Below are 20529 nucleotides of genomic sequence, written 5' to 3'. Positions count from 1 at the left end.
ATAAAGAATATAGTGTATCCCATATACCCAGTATCCTCCCCCCCTTTCCCTTTCCCCTATTAATAATATTTTATATGTGGACAGTATATGTGTTACAATTGATATACAAACTGGAACATAGCTACTAACCATGGCCAATAGTTTACATTTTGGAAAATACACTATTATAAATTTTGAGGGAATTTAACATGGCCTGTAGCCATCATTGCAAGATCAGGTAGAACACTTCCATTGCCCCAAATGCTTCATATTCCATCTATTCTATCCCTCTCTTCCCTCTGGACCCATTTCAACCACCAGGCTTTACTCCTTAAGATCAAGATTTATAGATATTTGCAACAACATTGAGGGTTTGACATCCGGCTCTGTCCTCCCCTATTTTTTTTTTTTTAATATTTATTTATTATTATTATTTTTAATTACAATAAAAAAAAATATATGAGGTCCCATTCAACCCCACCACCCCCGCCCCCCACTCCCCCCACAGCAACACTCTCTCCCATCATCGTGATACATCCATTGCACCTGGTAAGTTCATCTCTGAGCATCACTGCACCCCATAGTCAATGGTCCACATCATAGCCCAGACTCTCTCACGTTCCATCCAGTGGGCCCTGGGGGGATCTACAGTGTCCCGTAATTGTCCGTGAAGCACTATCCAGGACAACTCCACGTCCCGAAAACGCCTCCACATCTCATCTCTTCCTCCCGTTCCCCACACCCAGCAGCCCCCATGGCTACCATTCCCACACCCATTCCACATTTTCTCTGTGGACATTGGATTGGTTGTGTCCATTGCACACCTATGTCAAGTGAGGGCTTAGATTGCACATGGGTACTGGATGCACTCTTCCTGCTTCTAGTTGTAGACACTCTAGGCTCCATGTTGTGGTGGTTGACCTTCTTCAACTCCATGTTAGCTGAGTGGAGTAAGTCCAATAAGTCAAAGTGTAGGAGCTGAAGTCTGTTGAGGCTCTGGGCCTGGGTGTCATATTATCAGTCCAGAGATTCAAATCCCCTACATATATCTTAAACCCAGCACCAACTACAATTCCAATAAAGTAGCATGCAAGTCTTGTGAAAAGAGATCCCCTCTGAGTCCATTTCCATCACGCAGAAACACCAGCTCCAAAGAAGGGCCATCTGTCATGGCAGTGAACCCCTTCTGCCATGACCATAGAACCCGTGGGTCTCTTTATGCCTCAAAAGAACCAATACCTGGGGTTGTATCTACCTGTCCTCCCCTATTAAGCACTGTTAATGCTCTCAAGAGACTCCCACCCCTCTATTTGAGCATATAGCAAGACTTCCAAATGGGAATCCCACACCTTCCCACTCATTATATGGGCCTCCACCACTGACACAACCAATTATGACAAGAACAATCTAACACTCCCTAGAAGACTGCCCCAAGGGTACCCTGTCCCAAATGCTGCCACAGCCAACACCCTAAACCAGGAACTCTCTCCTGCCATGTTGGCAAAAACTCAATTTTGTAATTTTAACTACATATCTTTCCATCTCTAGTGTTCACTTGCTCCTTCCCCCAATCCAAACCCTAGTTCCATGGACAGTCCAACCCACCCTCCCTATCATCTCATCCTGACAATGCAGGATTGCCCAATCCAAAAGCTTGACTGTACCACTGTCATGCCCCTTCACTGCATACATACACTTCTATATATCATACATATTTCCCATAAGAGCATTGGCTCACAACTTTCTTCTCCCTTTGTAACTCTGTTTAACCTATCTTCAAGATTTTACCTCTGTGAGTCTGCTCAACTTATTTCATTCATATGAGTAAGGTCATGTAATATTTGTCCTTCACTGCCTGGCTTGCTTCACTCAACATATGTTCTTCAAGATTCATTCATATGTAGATCCTCCCATGACCCACTGGATGGAACATGGGAGAGTATGGGCTATGATGTGGACCATTGACCATGAGGTGCAGCAATGCCCAGAGATGTACTCACTAAATGCAATGGATGTGTCATGATGATGGGGGAGAGTATTGCTGTGGGGGGAGTGGGTGAATGGGGACCTCATATTTTTTTAATGTAATATTTTTAAAAAATGAATTAAAAAATAAAAAATAAAAGATTCATCCATGTTATCCTGTGTGCTAATACTGCATTGTATTCCTTCTTACAGCTGAATAATATTCCATTGTATGTATATACCATAATATATTTATCCATTCATCCATTGGTGGGTACTTAAGTTGATTCCAAGCTTTGGCAATAATGAATAATGCCATTGTGAAAACTGATGTGCATTTATCTGTTCATGTCTTTGCTTTCAATTCTTCTGGATATATACCCAGCAGTGGGATTGCTGGATTGTATGTCAGTTCTACAGATAGCTTTCTAAAGGAACTGCCAAACTCCACAATGGCTACACCATTCTACATTCCCACCAGCAGAGAATGGGTGTTCCTATTCCTCCACATTCTCTCCAACACTTGTAGGCTTCTGGTTTTATTTTTTTTAATAGTTGCCAATCTAATAGGTGAAAGATTATATATTTCTTGTAGTTTTGATTCGCATTTCTTGAATAGCTAGTGGTGTTAAGCATCTTTTCATGTACTTTCTAGCCATTTGTCTGTCTTATTTGGAGAATTGTCTATTCAAATCACTGGCTCATTTTTTCAATTTGTTGGTTGATTTTTCAATTTTGAGGTGTAGTATTTCCTTAAATATGCTAGATATTAGGCCTCAATCAGTTACATGACTACCAAATATTTTCTCCCATTAAAAACGCTGCTTTTTTACTTTCTTGACAAACTCCTTTGAGATGCAAATTTTTTATTTTGTGGCAGTCCAATTTATTTTTTCTTTCATTGCTCATGCATTGGGTATAAAGTTCATGAAAACATTTCCTAATACAAGATCTTGTAGATGCTTACCTTTATTATCTATCTTCCAAGATCTTTAGTCTTGGCTAATATATTTAGATCTTTGATCCACTAAGAGTTAATTTTTATATAAGGTGTGAGGTGGTTTTCCTAGCTCATTCCTTTGGATATGGATATCCACTTCTCAAATCACAATTTTTTTCAAGAGGCCACTCTCTCCCAGTTGAATGGGCTTGGTAGCTTTGTCTAATATCAGTTGACTGTTTGTGTGAGGATCTGCCTAAGAACTTTCAAATCAGTTCCATTGGTCAGTATGTCTATCTTTGTGCCAATACCATGCAGTTTTGAACACTCTAGCTTTGTAGTATGATTTAAATCAGGTAGTGTGGCTCACCCAATTACATTTTTCTTTTAAAATATGTTTGTCTATTCAGGGCCTCTTGCCCTTCAAAATAAATTTCATAGTTAGTTTTTCAAATTTAGTTTAAAAATGCTGTGGTGATTTTTTTTTGGAATTGCACTAAATCTGAAAAACAGTTTGGTTAGGATAGATATTTTAATTGTTTAGTCTTCCTATACATGAACCAGGAATGTTCTTCCATTTATTTAGGTCTTCTTCAATTACCTTTATTAGTGTTGGGTAGGTTTCTGTGTAAAAGGCATTTGCATCTTTCATTAAATTTATTCTTTATTTGATTCTTTTAGTTGCTGCTGTAAATGGGATTTTTTTGTGATTTCCTTCTCAGATTGCTCATTATTGGTGTACAGAAATGCTACTGATTTTTGCACATTAGTCTTATAAATTGCCACTTTACTGAAATCATTTATAAACTCTACAACTGTTGATGCAGATTTCTCAGGGATGTGAGGTATAGGATTATATCATCAGCAAATAAAGAAATGTTTACCCCTTCCTTTCCAATTTGGATAACTTTTATATATTTATCTTGCCTAATTGCTTAAGCAAGTACTTCTAACAAAATGTTAAATAGGAGTGGTGACAGTGGGCTTCCTTGTATTATTCCCAACCTAGGAGGGAAAGCTTTTAAGATTTCAAATTTGAATATAATGTTAATGTGGGTGTTTCATATATATCCTTTATCATATTGAGGAAGTTGCCTTCTATTTCTTTTTTTTTTTTTTAAAGATTTATTTATTTAATTCCCCCCTCCCCTGGTTGTCTGTTCTCTGTGTCTATTTGCTGTGTCTTGTTTCTTTTTCCACTTCTGTTGTCATCAGCGGCATGGGAAGTGTGGGCAGCACCATTCCTGGGCAGGCTGCACTTTCTTTCACGCTGGGCAGCTCTCCTTATGGGTGCACTTCTTGTGCGTGGGGTTCCCCTATGTGGGGACACCCCTGCGTGGTGCGGCACTCCTTGCGCGCATCAGCACTGTGCATGGGCCAGCTCCACACGGGTCAAGGAGGCCCGGGGTTTGAACCGCGGACCTCCCATGTGGTAGACAGACGCCCTAACCACTGGGCCAAGTCCGTTTCCCTATTTCTATCTTTTGAAATGTCTTTACCAGGAAAGGGTGCTGCATTTTGTTGAATTTTTTTTCTGTATCTATGGAGATGATCATGGGTTTTTTTCTTCCAATCTGTTATGTGGTGAATTACATTGATTTTCTTATGTTGAAACATCCTTGCATATCAGGGATGAAACACACTTGGTCATGATGTATAATTTGTTTGATGTGTTTAATATGATTAGTGTATTAGTCAGCCAAAGGGGTGCTGATGCAAAATACCAAAAATTGACTGGTTTTTATAAAGGTTATTTATTTGGGGTGGGAGCTTACAAATACCAGCCATAAAGCATAAGTTACTTCCCTCACTGAAGTCTATTTTCACGTGTTGGAGCAAGATGGCTGCTGATTTATCTGTGAGGGTTCAGGCTTCCTGGGTTCCTCTGGGCTCAGCTCCTCCATTTTCTCCACAAGGTCAGCTATAAACTATGAGGCTCTCTAGACTTTGCCTCTCTCCACAAGGTCAGCTGTAGACTATTAGGTGAATGGCTCTGTCTCGTCTCCTAGGGCTCCAGCTTAAGACTTCAACATCAAACTCCAAAATCAGAACTCCAACATTAAGAACCCTCCACCTCCGTCCCTTGCCATGTCTTTGTGAGTCCCCAACCACTAAAGGGTGGGGCCTCAATGCCCTAAAGACATTGCCTAATCAAAGCCCTAATTCTAACTAAATCATGCCCAGGTACAGACCAGATTACAAACCTAATCCAATATCTATGTTTGGAAATCATATCCATATCAAACTGCTACAATTAGCAAGTATTTTGCTTAGCAAGTATTTTGCTCAGGATTTTAGAATCTAAAGTTCATTAGAGAGTTTGGTCTCTAGTATTCTTCTCTTGTGGCATCTCTGTTTGGCTTTTGTATTAATGTGATGTTGTCATCATAGAATTAGCTAAGTAATATTCCCTCCATTTCTATTTTTGGAAGAGTTTAAGCAGGATTGGTGTTAGTTCTTTCTGGATAGTTTGGTAGAATTCACTTGTGAAATTGTATGGTCCTGGGCTCTTTTTTGTTGGGAGGTTTTTTTTTTTTGTCTTTATTTTTTAATGTTACATTCAAAAAATATGAGGTCCCCATATACCTCCCACCCGCCTCACACATTCCTCCCCCCATAACAACAACCTCCTCAATCATCATGAGACATTCATTGCATTTGGTGAATACATCTCTGAGCACTGCTGCACCTCATGGTCAATGGTCCACATCATAGCCCACACTCTCCCACAGTCCACCCAGTGGGCCATGGGAGGACATACAATGTCTGGTAACTGTCCCTGCAGCACCACCCAGGACAACTCCAAGTCCCGAATGCCCCATCACATCTCTTCCTCCCACTCCCTACCCCCAGCAGCCACCATGGCCACTTTCTCTACACCAATGCCACATTTTCTTTGATCAATAAACACAATAGTTCATGAATAGAATATCAGTAAGTCCACTCTAATCCATACTCTATTCCTCCATCCTGTGGACCTTAGAATGGTTGTGTCCACTCCACATTTATATCAAGATGGGGCTTAGATTCCACATGGATGCTGGATGCAATCCTCCTGCTTTCAGTTGTAGGCACTCTTGGCTCCCTGGTGTGGTGGTTGACCTTCTTCACCTCCATGTTAGCTGAGTGGGGTAAGTCCAATAAACCAGAGTGTAGGAGTTGCAAGTCTGTTTAGGCTTAGAGCCTGGCTATCACATGGTCAGTCCAGAGATTCAGGTCCCCTGGGTATACATTAAACCCCAGCACCATCTACAGTTCCATAAAAGTAACAGGAGAGACTTGTGGACAAAGATCACATCTGAGTCCAGCTCCATCACACAGAAACACAATACATGGGGCAATGAAGTGGTACTAAGAATTTTAAAAAGGACAGAATTTGCAGAACTCAAGTGAATGTCTACATTTTTCAAGGTGGGGGTAAGGTGAAGGATGACATAGGAGTTTCCAAGCCTAGGTGAGACTTCAAGATCAGTTCCAAAAGGGCACTTGGTTTCACAGAAAGATAAGAAATTACATTTTAGACATGTTACATCAGAACCAAAGAGGGGACATTCATGTAAATCCACCAAAGAAAAAAGGTAGATGTTGGATTCAAACAAATTGATGAAAAACCAATGCTTAAGTTGCAGATTTGGGGGTAGTAAATGTGGGTAAATAAGAAATCTTCAAAAGGAAAAAGATTGGATGGGGTAAAAAGCAAAAGTAAAAAGGCTTAACCACTAATATTAAACTGAGAATTTGAAGGAAGTATAAAGAGGTCCCAAAAGGATCTGAACAACGGTGCTGCAGAAATCAAGAAAAAGCAACAGTTGAGGAAGAATCTATGTCATAGAATGGAAGGGGCTTTTTATGACTCTGAAAGTCTTTGACTTTCTAACCATTTTGAGAAACAATGATAGAATAATAAGAAACATTGGATTTTGAATCACTGTTTTGACTCTTGTTAGTCCATTAGTACTACAGAATATTTTCACCAAAAAAATTATGTAGGTAGATGTAGATAAATGGATGACCAAAACTTACAAGTGCATGTAGAAAGATTTACTGGATCGTATCAAGGCTCAATATTGTAACCAAGGGTTACTTATTTATTCTACCACAATTTTTCCAATAGAAAAATTCCAAGTCCTCTAAACTCATTCTAAGCATCAAAAAAAATAAAACCCCCACAAAAATCACATTACTTAGAAACAATAAGACAAATATAGTCCTTCAACTATAACAGAAGTGTTGTCATAATAAAATATATCACTAATTAGAATTAAAAGCATTTACTTGAAACTATAACACTATAATTAACATTGTACTTTTAAATATATGTCCCAGAGACTTAAATCTTTGGTCTGTTCATGTGCTAGTTGGGCCCTGAATCTCAGCAGAGTTGCAACACCTACTCATCAGTTCATTGGACTCAACTGGGACAACTAATGAGGAGATGATGATGGACAACACCCATCCCAAGGAATAGAGTATGCAGCTGCAAGCAAGATGGTTCCATCCATCTGCCCCATAGGATCTAAGCCCCTCTCAATTAGAGACAAGAGTGGGCATCGCCATCCCCAAATCCTCAGGATTGGGGAGTGAGCAATGGACTAGAGTAGACTCAGTGTTATACAATTATAGAATTATTATTTTATTCTAGTGATGGAATTACTTTTATCATTATAAAGGCAGGGGCCACCAGAGGTTCTGAGGGGAGGGAAAGAGAAGAATAGGCTCAACATGGGGACATTTTCAGGACATTGGAATTGTCCTGAATAACACTGCAATGATAGATACAGTCCTTTACACACTTTGTCATAACCTATAAAGTTGTGTGGAGCAGAGCGTAAACTATAATGTAAACTAAAGTCCATGCTTAGTAGCAATGCTTCATTATGTGTTCAACCACTGGAACCAATGGACCACACTAATTATTAATGTAGGAAAGTGGAGGAGAGTTTCAGACTCTTGCTGCAGCCAACGATGGCTCAAAATGGCCAGATGTACAAGGGATAGTGCCTCCAGACTGGCACAGTTTCATGGTGCTGAAGGGCACTATGCACCTGGCTGGTAGAATACTGGAGCTTACTTTCCTAGCTTTTCTCTAGGGTCAATGGTGCTGCAACATGCTGGCTGTGTGAAGGGCATACCAAGTGGAGCAATGATTACCAGAGAAAGGTAAGTAGAAATTAACCATTAGCACTATGGCCTGATCCCATGGAAAGATTACATGTATGGTATGGCCAACCTGGAGCTTAGATTTATTAACTGCCACTCAAAGAGAAACTTATGTATTAGTTGGTGCATTAATTAGTATTAAGTACAGTACCTATATGCCTAATGATTATAATGATACATTTCTGTTCTAGATCATATGCAGAGGGATACTGAACATGTTAAGAGGTCCTGGTAAACTTCATTGCTCACAGTCACACAATAAATTGGGGCCAGGCCCTAAATACTATTCAAGCATTCCAAACTTACAATCATGTCTTCCTTTTTGTTCAAGTTTCTCTCCAGTGCTTTTCAAGATATGTGAGAGACTTACTTTTGAATGAGGTAAGTGCTTGCAGAGCTCAGATGAAAATATACTAAAATGAATGCTCTTGAACAATCAGAAATGCAAAGAATCACAAATAGAAATTGGAGTACTATTCAACCCATATTGTATGAAGAGTTACAAATAAACATAAATAACTGATGTATATATCATTCACTGGAAGGAATTTATATATTTTAAAATATTTTATTATCTATGTATGTGGATTTGGGTACCTTGAATCTACATGTCTAACATGAGTAAAAATTAAATGCACATCAGTCCTCTAATTATACCAAATGAACCAGGCACATCAGAGACATACACATAAAGTATTACAAAGAAAAATCCAATATGAAATGGTAAAAATAAAAAGATATATACAGACCTTTAGGAGACTCATATTCAGCCATTTTTCCTAACTACTTAAAACATTTACTAGAAAATAAGTTCTTAGTAAATTATTGTGATAGTTTGATATAAAAATAGATATTTATAGTAGCAGTATTATATACTAAAACATACTAGTGTCCAAAGAAATTTCCTTATTAAAACATTAGAAGCAAAAGTTTTATCCCTTTTGTTCCTATGAAACTCTGGTCAGTGTTCCAGGACTACAAGCTAGATTTGTACAAAGTCACTTCAAAATGACACCAAACAGTGGTTTAAATTGCTCAGGTATTTTCTTGGTCACACTCCTGACTTGCACCTTCCTCCAAAACCAGATATATATATATATAGACATAAAAGACATTTTGAAAAATTAAGAATTAAAATTATCCTCACTTTCAGATGCTTTTGTCTTATACATAGAAAATCTGAAGAAATCACTAAAAAAACTACAGGATTTACTAAATGAGTTCAGCAAAATTTTACAATTGAAGAGCAATGTAAAAAAATCAATTATATATTTTTACATTAATAATAAGCATTCTGAAAATGAAATTATGAAAACTATATTTGCAATAGCATGAAAAGGACAAAATTGTTACAATATACTTATTAAAAGACTCAATGCAAATTTATATGCTTACATTTGTGCAAATTTTTATACTCAAAACTATGACATTCTTAAAAAAATAAATGTAAATATATTTCATGTTATTAGAGTGGAACTATTAATATTCTTAAGGTTGTCACACCACTCAAACTGATATACAGTTACAGTGCTATCACTATTAAAATAGTTTTGCTTAATTCTTTGCTGAAATTGACAAATTGAACTGCAAATTCATTTGAAAGTGCAAGAGAGCCAAACATGAATATTCAAAATAGCCAAAACAATCCTGAAAAATATAAACAAATTTGGAAGAGTCCCATGTCCCAATTTCAAAATATACTCCAAATTTACTATAATCTAGACAACATGGTACTGGCTTAATAATAGACATATAGACAAATGGAATAGAATTGACTATCCAGAAATAAACTATCATTTATTTATTTATTTATTTATTTATATATATATATTTTTAAAATATTTATTTCTCTCCCCTTTGCCCCCCCTCTGCCCCAGTTGTCTCTTCTCTGTGTTCATTCACTGCGTGTTCTTTTTCTCCACTTCTGTTGTTGTCAGTGGCATGGGAATCTGTGTCTCTTTTTGTTGCGTCATCTTTTTTTTTTTTGTCTTTATTTTTTTAATATTACATTAAAAAAATATGGGGTCCCCCACCCCCCTCACTACACTCCTCCCCCCATAGCAACAATCTCCTCCATCATCATGAGACATTCATTGCATTTGGTGAATACATCTCTGAGCACTGCTGCACATCATGGTCAATGGTCCACATCATAGCCCACATTCTCCCACGTTCCACCCAGTGGGCCATGGGAGGACATACAATGTCCAGTAACTGTCCCTGCAGCACCATCCAGGACAACTCCAAGTCCCAAAAATGCCTCCAGCTCTCATTTCTTCCTCCCATTCCCCACCCCCAGCAGCCACCATGGCCACTTTCTCCACACCAATGCCACATATGAGTAAAAGGTTACACCATGGAAAGTGCATAAACTATACAAATACTTTATAGATACTCCTAAGTGCCAACCATGACCAAGTATCATCAGACCATTTGTAGTATGCTAAATAAATTAAGTAAAATATAAATCCACTTAAAACTATTCACAATTTTTAAAAGTTTAGAAGTCAGATCACATGTTAGTAGATCTACCATTCTATTTTATCTTGGTAAAATAGTTATGGTAGGACCATGAAGACTAAAATCTAAGAATTACAGAACTAATAACTAAAGTCACTGTGGCAGAAAAGATCAAAGAACATTTCAAAAGTTTCATCCTAGGATATGAAACCTAAACACAGAAATGACAAAAATAATACTTAAAAAAATATTTAATGTAAATCAGTATATTATAGCTTTAAAATATATTGCTTAAATAATAAAAAATATTGGGGTAGCATTGATTAGAATGTTTCTTGAATATTGTCTTTAAAGAGTTTTCATGGGAAAATTGATGTAGGGAAAGTGCCTCGACTTCAACATTTTATGAGTTTAGTACACTACATAACAAAAATGTGGGAAAAATGGCTCTGGGAGTTTTGGAATATGTATCTTCTCTTAAAATATTTTCCTGTTTCTGAAAATAATGGAATAAAATGTATTCCTTGAACATAATTCTGATCAGTTTCTCGAATTAATCCTTCATTTAACATCCTATTATTTGAGAGTGCACATACCATACTTTAGATTGAAAATACCTATGAGTCTACTTAACTATTCAATATTCTAATATCTTTTTGATAGTCATGGTTACTCTATTAGGGTTCTCTAGAGAAACAGAATCAACAGGAGGTATCTGTCAATACTAGGAGATTTTATAAGAGTCTCTCACAGGACCATGGGGATGCACAAGTCCAGGTTCCACAGGCAGGCTGCAAACCAAGGGCTCTGATGAAAGTCCAGTGAAGGTCCTTGATGAGTTTCTGGGAGACAGTGGTTGTCCAAACATGAGCTGGGAAATTCTCCAGGAATGATGGAATCACTTCCCCTTTTAAGGCATTCAACTGATTGGATAAAGCATTACTCAATACTGACCGCAATCTCCCCGATTAATGCACATGTAATCATCTATGTAGTAAACTCACTGGTGAATAAAGTCCATAAATGTCCTTGTACTACAATTAGCCCAGTGCTTGCTTGACCAACAACTGGGCACAATTACCTGGCCGAGTTGACACATTAGCCTAACCTTCACAGTTACTCCATTGATTTTGAATTGTGTGCCTTTACAACCAGAAGTTTCTTTCTAATGATTCTCAACATATCTATAGTCCCTCATACATGGAAACCACTTATATATATATATTTTTAATTTATTTTTAAATTTTTATTGTTTTTTGAAGACACATAGATAACAAAAATGTTTCATTAAAACACCCAATCCTCCCACATCAAAAACTTCATTCATCATTGTGGCACATTCATTGCATTTAGTGAATACGTATTTTTTTAAAACCTTTTTCGTGATCTATGTATCTTCAAAAAAAACCTCAAAAATTTAAAAATTTGAAAAAATAAGAGGTTCTGATTACCCCACACTCCACCCCACTCCTCCCACATCAACAACCTCTTTCATTATTGTGACACATTCATTGCATTTGGCGAATACATTTTGGAGCACTGCTACATCTCATGGATTACAGTTTACATTGAGGATTACAGTCTCCCCTAGTCAATTCAATGGGCTATGGCAGGATATATAATGTCCCCCATCTGTCCCTGCAATATTCAGGACAACTCCAAGGCCTGAAAATGCCCACATATCACACCTCTTCCTCCTCCTTCCTGTCCTCAGCAATTCCCATGGACACTGTCTCCATTTCAATGATACAATTTCTTCCATTGCTAGAGTCATAACTGTTCTGTAGTAGAATACCAGTAAGTCCACTTTATTCCGTATTTTATTCTGCCATCCTGTGGACCCTGGGATAGTGATGTTCACTCCACCTCTAAATCAAGAGGGGGCTTAGATCCCACATGGTTAATGGATGCAATTCTCCTGTGTGCAGTTGTAGATATTCTCAGTTCCTTGCTGTGTTGTTTGACCATTCTCACCTCCCTATTAGCTGACCTGGGTAAGTCCAACAAACAAGAGAGTAAGTACAACTCAGTTGAGGCTCAGGGCTCAGCTAGTACTTGGACATTCTAGAGATTCAAGTCTCCTGAGCATAAACAAACCCCAGCACCAACCACAGGTTCAGTAAAAGTGACAGATGAGGCATGTGTAGAGAGGTCACATGTGAGTCCAACTCCATCACACTCAGGAGCACAAATTACAAACTAGGGCCAACTGGCAAGGCACTGAACACCAGAGCCATCTGCCATGACCATAGACCATGTGTGCCTCTGTGGCCCTCAGGAGCAACACTACCTGGGGTCTTATCTACTTTAGCTGTCTCTGGGATCCTGCTGAGGTGTGCATAAGTGTGACCTCTCTGATGACCTCCCAACTCATTTTGAAGTCTCTTAGCCATATAAACTCACTTGTCTTTACCATTTCCCCCTTTTATTCAAGTTCTTTTTCTAGTTGCTTCACCAGCTGCTACTTGGTAGTAATCCCTCGGCGTAAGGCTCATCCCCAGGAGTCATGTTCCACGCTGTGGGGAAGGTAATGCATTTATATGCTGAGTTTGGCTTAGAGAGTGGCGAGGTAACTCTCAGGCTCCCTGCAGCTCCAGGCCTAGCTGGAATTTCAAGCACACAGGATCATAAGCACAGTCATCAGTATCAAGGGCCCATCATTGGACCAGCCTTCTTCACTGTCTTTGCCCTTACAGTAGGGGAGCGGTTACTGTTCCACTGGGGAATGACAGAGCTTCCCTAGCTAGGAACTGAGCACTCCCTCAGTTGTTGTTTGTAACTCAACCTACTATGACAATACCCAATGAATATCTGAACATTTTTATATACATGTCCTGGAGAACTCCCTCCCAAATATGTGTCCTCCCATCAATGACATCCTAAACCAGTGTTCCCCCCTGCCATAGTTGAACCCTACTGTGATTCAAAACTCCTTCAAAAAGAAGTTTAATATATTGCCAATTTCAATTAATAGGAAAATGAAATAGTAATAAAAGGTTTAAAGATTAGAAAGAGAATTCATATTAATTTAGAAAAACTAAAATAAAGTAAAAAATAAACAAGGGTACTAAAAAAATGAAAAATATCATAAAACTTTGGTTTTGCCTTTCAGCACTGTACTAGGTATTGCCCTCTATATACAGTGGCAAGGCAATCTCTTCCATTTCTTCCTTGGTGCTTACACCCTTTTATTTTTAATTTTGTCTTCAAAAAAGTTTTAGATCACATACAATATAAGAGACTCCCATATATTCAACATCAAACCCTTTCCCCCCCTTCCCCTGCAATGATCTTTTCATATCCTCTTAGGTATGGGTCTTCATACTCCTTATCTCCACTGCACTGGTCCTTCTCCAGTTTGTCTCTCCATCTGATTATTGATTATTGCCCCTTATTTAAACTCTTATTTTGGAAGGGAACAACTACCACCTTGTCTAGGCACTACCTTTATTTTATTTTTTACTAATAAAAAATTGTATTTACTTAGAACATTCAGAATGTCAACAAAACAGCTGCAACTTTTTTTTTTGCAATTATAGAGTGGTATTCACTTAACAGAATGACAATTATTTCGGACAAGCTGCAGCAGAGATAACTGAAGATGAAAAAACTACCATCCCCATATATAACTAATTTGCGCTGTGCACCAACAAGAACCTGCTTTAACTTTCCGTGCCAGTTTACAACTCCCATACTGTACCAGGCAAAGTTAGTGGCTATTGAAAAGACCACCAGGACAGGGCTATCTAAAGACACATTCGATAGTGTGTTAACTATACAAAAAAAGACACTGTACAGTTTAAAAACAAATCTTACACAGCCTTACATTTCAATTTTTTTCTTTAGAAGGAGTGAGTTGTGTACAGGGGGTTAAATGCTTTATAGATAAGAAAAAAAAACTGTGCTAAAACCAACTTATTCATCATCTTCTTCATCTTTATCTTCCTCATCCTCTTCCTCATCCTCATCTTCCTCCTCTTCCTCCTCTTCCTTCTTCTTCTTGCTTTTTTTAGCCTTGACAACTCCCTTTTTTTTTGCCGCATCAGGCTTTCCTTTAGCCTGGTATGCTGCAATATCCTTTTCATATTTCTCCTTCAGCTTAGCAGCCTTCTTTTCATAAGGCTGCTTGTCATCTGCAGTGATACTATTCTACATCTCTCCCAGCTTCTTTGAAACATCACCAATGGAGAGGCCAGGATGTTCACCTTTGATTTTTGGGCAATACTCAGAACAAAACAAGAAAAAAGCCGAAGGAGGCCTCTTGGGTGAATTGGGATCCTTGAACTTCTTTTTTGTTTCCCCTTTAGGAGGGATATAGGTTTTCATTTCTCTTTCATAACGGGCCTTGTCTGCCTTGGCCATGTCTTCAAATTTTCCTTTCTCTTTAGCAGACATAGTCTTCCACCTCTCTGAACACTTCCTGGAAAACTCTGAAAAGTTGACTGAAGCATTGGGGTGCTTCTTCTTGTGCTCCTCCCGGCAAGTTTGCATGAAGAATGCATATGATGACATTTTGCCTCTTGGCTTCTCAGGGTCTCTTTTGCCCATGTCTACTTACTTTTTGTCCGCGAGGCTCTGAGTCGCCCAGTGCCCGCCCAGCTTGCACTTGCCCGGAGCTGTCTCTTTGGAGCTCAATGTACTCTAGGCACTACCTTTAAATGTGTACATATTTTCAGTATCAATTATCTTTAAAGGTGTTTGTTTTTAAACATTTATATTTCTCTCCCCTTCCCCCCTTGTCTGCACTCAGTGTCTATTTGCTTTGTGTTCTTCTGTGTCCACTTGGATTCTTGTTAGCACAACCTGGAATCTGTGTCTTTTTGTTGCATCATCTTGCTGCATCAGCTCTCCATGTGTGGTGCCACTCCTGGGCAGGCTGCCCTTTTCTCATGCAGGGCAGCTCTCTTTGAGGGATGCACTCCTTGCACATGGGGCTCCCCTACACAGGGGAGACCCCTACGTGGCATGGCACTCCTTGCACACATCAGCACTGCATGTGGGCCAGCTCACCACATGGGTCAGGAGGTCCTGAGTTTGAACCCTGGACCTCCCATGTGGTAGACGGACGCTCTATCAGTTGAGACAAATCCATTTCCCTAAAGGTGTTTTCAATTACATGTCTTCAAATGCATTTTATTTCTGAATTTAAGCTTATATTTATATATTATTCTTATGATTATAGTTTCTTATTGTACTTTATTGCTGCCTTTTCATTGATTTTTATCATTCATATTAGGCATTTTTCTTTTTATTTAGTCTTTTAATTTGGTTTTAGTGGTGGCAGTTATTTTTAGATGTGTTTTTTTAAAACATTATTTCTATTGCTTTAGATTCCAATTGATATAGGTTCAGAGTCATTTTAATTGGGCCTACAATTTTACCAAAAATTGGTTTTCTATTATGAGGCATATAAAAGATCTGCCAAAGTAACTTACGTATATCACATGGTCCAAAAACTCATCAGTAACTTTTGCCCGTACTGTATTTAAACACTTTATTTTAGAAATAACCTCTAGCAAGAAAAAATAGATATGTTTGTTTACTGATATTTTAAATTTTTCCATGTACACATAAAAATCCTGCCAGCCACAAGACACCTTGATTCTCTTAACTGAGTATCTTGAAAACATGCACATTACTAAGAATTGTGTGCACTGAAATGATGAAAATATTGGTCTCTTACTAATGGGGTAACATTCTGGGATTTCAGAAATGCACACCAGGCTTCCTGTACCCTGGGGATATCCTGCAGCTAAGTGGACTGTCATTTGTGAAAGTCACTAAACCTTGTTCACAGCTGCATCTCTAACATCTATTGTGGAATCTCTCTCTCTTTTTTTTTCTTTCTTTTTTCACTTAGGCCAGGAAAAAGATTTTATTTAGAAATGAGGGAAAGAACAGAACTTGCTGAGAAATGGAGAGGATGGAAATAAGAATAAAAATTTGGTGTTGGCTCCTCTAGGCAGAGAAAATGAGTTCTGGCTTGTGTGGTCACCTTTAAAGCTATTAATTATTCCTCCCCTTACCAATGGTAATGGGAGGGGCCCAAGCTGTTATCCCAACAATACTGGGGGCCAAGTTGAGTACTGTTTGGAATATGCAGTGCCTCCCCTCAGCCCAGCAGAGTCCCAATTGGAACCTGAAAGTCAAGGCCAAGGACTCAGTAGGGTCTCATTGCCAAAGTCTGTTGGCCATGTTGTGGCTCATCTCATTTCCCTGTCCTACACTGCCTCAACTTCCCCTCAGGGTGGTCATGCCATTATTCTTAAGGGGGTGCTGAGGGGAGAAGGTCATTCTTCTGTAGTTACTTCCTGCTGGTTAGGGCAGCAGTCCCTGCCTGACAGGGCATGAACTTCTCTTGCTATTCTATTGTGTCTGAGGGAAGAATGGTGCAGCATCCTGGTTGGAACTAGATGAAATCCTCACATGACTAATAAGGCATTGATTCATAAGAAATAAACAATTAGAATTTTGAAGGTCCATGGTCCCAATTTCCCAATCAAAGGATAAAGAAGACGGTGGCAAACAGATCCAAAAAGGGGGCCAGTCATGACATATTAGACCACAAGAGTGAGAAAGGCCAGATACCTTCAGAGGCTGCTTCCTCCCAAAGTTAATGGAAACAGCATTCTTCCTTGAATTCTTTTATGCTGCTGGTTAACTCTAGGGAGAGATTGTAGTAGACCTGCTAGGTTTAGGTATAAACTTCAACCCCAGTTCCTACACCAGTTGTTATGTTTAAGGCAACAATAAGACAAGGACATCTAAAGAAATAAAGATGGTACTTGAGAGCCATTCCTTTACCTTACAGAGAATACATTAATTACCAATAAGTACATGAAAAAATATTCAAAGTCATTATTCATTAGGGAATTTCCTGTACAACATATGGTATCTGTAGGATCAGCATTTGTGGATCCATGGAGGGTGAAATGATCTGGAAGATGTCAAGAACACACTGACAATTTTGGAAATTTAGGTGAGATACAGAACAAATGGGAGGCAACATGGGACCCTGTCATTGCATTTTAAAACCATTCATGGAATGATTATTACAAGTTACTTTAGGTTGCCATTAACTATGATTCTTTTCTCCTATTGTCTTTGCTATTCTTCTTACAGTAAGGATGGCCCAGCAGCAGCTCATACTGTACTTGTTAATCCACAAACTCCAAACATCCTACTCTCCTGTCTAAGGCCAGACAACTCCCTGAGTAATTCATGGTTAAACACTAATGTGGTCAGAAATACTCTGATAGTGGAGCTTCCCAAAGACCAAGAAGATGAGGTGGCCCATTTAATGCTGAGGTGAGGTCACTAGTCTTTGCCTAAGATATAAATGTTACCTTTTTTGTTTCTTTCTCTTTCCATTGACTTCAGATAAGGATATCTAATTATGTATAATATATTTCATATACACAATTTCCTAGGAGAGAAAAGTGTTGAGTGCGGTCCTCTTCAAACTGACCCCTTATTTAAAAGGGCATCCACAAAAGGCGGTCGCAGATTATAAACTAAATGGTAGGGGTCTTTACCTCAGCAACATTTTTTCTTCCACTGATTAAGAATTTTGTAATCACAAAGCAAAATTTACTTGAGAGATTTATGTCCAAGCAAAGCATGTGTCCTTCCATAGATGTCCCTACACTTGCTTATTGAGCCTTTGACTTGACCACTGTTTCCCATCTGTTCTTCTAAAGCACCAAGGGAACAAAATACCTGAGCAAACACTACACAGCATGATCCAGTACGAAACTGTCATTTCTGTAACTGGGAATGACTCTAGGAGGAAGCAAAAACAGCATATATTCTGGAATCACTCACTCTTGAGGAAATATCCACATAAGAAAATCAGAGCACTCTTGCTGCTTTGTCTGGAGAGTCATTCTGGTTCCATCTCCTGGAAGAAATGAGGATTGAGGTATGGTTAAATAGATTCTTCAGGTAAAGAACTACAGTTCTTATAAACATCAGTGTTCCCTTACGTGGCATGAACTCTATGTACAGGGACTGTGGACTGTCTAAGTGCAAGTCTGAGTGGTGTGCTTGTGAATGTGGGGGCAGGGGAGGGGGGTGTGAATATGTCCCAGAGAGGGTCAGTGGGATGCATATCTTTTTTTCTTTTCTTCTTTATTTTCTTTTAAATGTTACATTAAAAAAATATGAGGTCCTCATATACCCCACCCACACCATCCCTCCCACAGCAACAAACTCTTCCATTCATTGTGACACATCCATTGCACCTGGCAAATACATTCTGGAGAATCACTGCAGCTCATGGACAGTGGTCCATATTGTAGTCCACACTTGCCCCCAGTCCACCCAGTGGGCCACGACAGGACACACAATGTCCAGCATCTGTCCCTGCAGCACCACCTAGGACAACTCCAAATCCTGAAAATGCCCCACACCACCATATCTCTTCTCCCATTTCCTGACCATCAGCAGCCACCGTGGCCACCCTCTCCACATCATTACTACAATTTCTTCCCTTACTAGTCACAATAGTTCCCCAACAGAACACCAGTAAGTCCACTCTAATCCATACTCTATTCCTCCATCTGGTGGACCTGGGATGGCTATGTCCAGTCCCCCTCTACATCAAGAGCGGGTTTAGATTCCACATGGATGATGAATGCAATTCTCCTGCTTGCAGCTGTAGGCACTCTTAGCTCCCTGGTGTGGTGGTTGTCACTCTTCACTTCCCTGTCAGCTGGCCAGGGTAAGTCCAAGAAACCAAAGGGTAAGAGCTGCAAGTCTGCTGAGGTCCAGAGTCTGGCTGTCACACGGACAGTTCAGAGATTCAGGTCTCCTGAGTATACACCAACACAAGCACCAACCACAGGTCCAGTAAAAGTAACAGAAGAGGCATGTATAGAAAGGTTATATCTGAGTCCAGCTCCATCACACTCAGGAACAGAAACTCCAAAGTAGGGCTACCTGACATGGCCCTGAACTCCAGAGCCATCTGCCTTGACCACAGAACCTGTGGATCTCTGCAGCCCTCAGGAGAACCAGCACCTGGGTTTCCATCTACCTTGGGTGTCTCTGGTACCCTGCTGAGGCATGCATAAGCATCACCCCCTGATGACCTCCCGACTCTTTTTTGGAGACACTTAGCCATATAAACTCACTTGTCCTTTCCATTTCTCCCTTTTTATCCAAAGTCAGAGAGCAGTTTTTAACACCTGATATCACATGTAGGCTGAGATATTCTGCCAGTCTGAGTTGACCTCTTTGCTCATGGACTTTTTGTAGTTACATCATCAGCTGATGTTTGGTAGTAATCCCTCAGTGCCAGGGAGGCTCATCACCAGGAGTCATGTCCCACACTGGGAGGAAGGCAATGCATCACCCCAAGAGAGCCCACTCCAGTAAGACTCCAACCCCACTCGGCTGCCTCTTTGCAGGAGAGACCATAAGGTGTGCTCACTCAGATGCCATCTTGCCCTGCCTCCAGGAAGCATATCCTTGAATCCCCTTCTAGCATCCACTCTACACCCAGATCCAAAAGCCAAGGATTAGGAATAAAACCTGAACTTGCTCGCACTTGAGAAAGATTCATGTCCAGCTGCCCCTCAATACTTTCTAAGGCCTGGCAGCCTTTCTGGAGGACTTGTGCAAAGGGGCTACTGCCTGGCTTCTTTCACACACTGGCTCTCACACTCCTGCTGACCTGGTCTCCGGGAATGAAGCAGGCCCATCACAGATTCTCTGGACCACAGGGCCCAGGGCTCCTGCTCCTCTCAGAACACACAGCTCCAGTGAGACAGGTCAGCCCTTTCCCCCAAACTCTACAAATGCCACTCCCTATGAACTTTCCTCAGGCCACACAGGTGTTTTCCTGCACTAGGTCACTCAGACATGCATAAATGTTTTCTTCCCTCCCTCCCCCAGCTATTAACACTGTTCCAGAACAAATCTCATTCCAGAAATTATTCTGTACTGGGTTCAAGAGATCTGGGAAGTAAAAAGACCTGAAAAGAAAGAAGAGGAATGTGGAACAGGTCAGAAGAGGGGAAGGG

At 39.7% G+C, this 20529-nt stretch overlaps 1 long non-coding RNA gene and 1 pseudogene across 1 annotated transcript in view; both read right to left on the bottom strand.

The window, feature by feature from the left end:
• Nucleotides 1–20529, bottom strand: part of LOC111762436 (uncharacterized) — a 106191-nt gene that overhangs the window by 48776 nt on the left and 36886 nt on the right. Inside the window, exon 3 of the long non-coding RNA XR_011647765.1 lies at nucleotides 18329–18404. This is a non-coding gene — a long non-coding RNA (uncharacterized lncRNA). The remainder of the gene's footprint in view (nucleotides 1–18328; nucleotides 18405–20529) is intronic.
• Nucleotides 14298–15052, bottom strand: LOC101432329 (high mobility group protein B1-like; annotated as a pseudogene).

This window comes from Dasypus novemcinctus, chromosome 29 (assembly GCF_030445035.2).
Source record: "Dasypus novemcinctus isolate mDasNov1 chromosome 29, mDasNov1.1.hap2, whole genome shotgun sequence".
In the NCBI taxonomy this organism is placed as follows: Eukaryota; Metazoa; Chordata; class Mammalia; order Cingulata; family Dasypodidae; genus Dasypus; species Dasypus novemcinctus.
The sequence above is the reverse complement of the archived record's forward strand: the minus strand, read 5'-3'. Positions and strand labels throughout refer to the sequence as shown.